This window comes from Arachis hypogaea, chromosome 12, assembly GCF_003086295.3.
Source record: "Arachis hypogaea cultivar Tifrunner chromosome 12, arahy.Tifrunner.gnm2.J5K5, whole genome shotgun sequence".
Classification (NCBI taxonomy): Eukaryota; Viridiplantae; Streptophyta; class Magnoliopsida; order Fabales; family Fabaceae; genus Arachis; species Arachis hypogaea.
Genome location: NC_092047.1, coordinates 105,031,158 through 105,032,558, shown reverse-complemented (window position 1 = coordinate 105,032,558; position 1,401 = coordinate 105,031,158). Strand labels below are relative to the sequence as shown.

The 1,401-nt window shown below is 40.5% G+C and overlaps 1 non-coding gene across 1 annotated transcript; it reads right to left on the bottom strand.

Annotated features, from left to right (window-relative positions):
- Window positions 1-687: 687 nt before the first annotated feature.
- LOC112731719 (small nucleolar RNA R71) lies at window positions 688-795 on the bottom strand. Its single transcript, XR_003167484.1, has one exon. It is a non-coding gene; the product is annotated as a small nucleolar RNA R71 (small nucleolar RNA).
- Window positions 796-1,401: the final 606 nt, after the last annotated feature.

Genomic DNA, 1,401 nt, shown 5'->3' with positions numbered 1-1,401 from the left:
ATCTCTTCCTCACACCACCAAAAATCCGAACCCTCTCTCTCTCTCTGAGTTCAGATTTTTTTCCTTTCTTCTACTAACACAAGGACCTCTATACTGTGGTATAAAGGATCCACATTATTATTATTTTTTTTTCTGTGCCCTCTTCTTTGTCATATGAGCAGGAGCAAGGACAAGAACATTCTTGTTGAAGCAGACCCAGAACCTGAAAGGACTCTGAAGAGAAAATTAAGAGAAGCTAAATTACAACAATCCAGAGATAACCTTTCAGAAAATTTCGAACAGGAAGAGGAGATGGCAACCGAAAATAATAATAATGCAAGGAGAATGCTTGGTGACTTTACTGCACCTAATTCCAATTTACATGGAAGAAGCATCTCCATTCCTGCCATTGGAGCAAACAACTTTGAGCTGAAACCTCAGCTAGTTTTTTTGATGCAGCAGAACTACAAGTTTCATGGACTTCCATCTGAAGATCCTTTTCAGTTCTTAACTGAATTCTTGCAGATCTGTGATACTATTAAGACTAATGGAGTAGATCCTGAAGTCTACAGGCTCATGCTTTTCCCTTTTGCTGTAAGAGACAAAGCTAGAGTGTGGTTGGATTCTCAACCCAGAGATAGCCTGAACTCTTGGGATAAGCTGGTCACGGCTTTCTTAGCCAAGTTCTTTCCTCCTCAAAAGCTGAGCAAGCTTAGAGTGGATGTTCAGACCTTCAGACAGAAAGAAGGTGAATCCCTCTATGAAGCTTGGGAAAGATACAAGCACCTGACCAAAAAGTGTCCTTCTGACATGCTTTCAGAATGGACCATCCTGGATATATTCTATGATAGTTTATCTGAGTTATCAAAGATGTCATTGGATACTTCTGCGGGTGGATCCATTCACCTAAAGAAAACGCCTGCAGAAGCTCAAGAACTCATTGACATGGTTGCTAATAACCAGTTCATGTACACTTCTGAAAGGAATCCTGTAAATAATGGGACGCCTATGAAGAAGGGAGTTCTTGAAGTTGATACTCTGAATGCCATATTGGCTCAGAACAAAATATTGACTCAGCAAGTCAATATGATTTCTCAGAGTCTGAATGGAATGCAAGCTGCATCCAACAGTACTCAAGAGGCTTCTCATGCAGAAGAAGCTTATGATCCTGAGAACCCTGCAATAGCAGAGGTGAATTACTTAGGTGAACCTTATGGAAACACCTATAACTCATCATGGAGAAATCATCCAAATTTCTCATGGAAGGATCAAAAGCCTCAACAAGGCTTTAATAATGGTGGAAGAAACAGGTTTAGCAATAGCAAGCCTTTTCCATCATCCACTCAGCAACAGACAGAGAATTCTGAGCAGAATCCATCTAGCTTAGCAAACTTAGTCTCTGATCTATCCAAGGCCACTGTA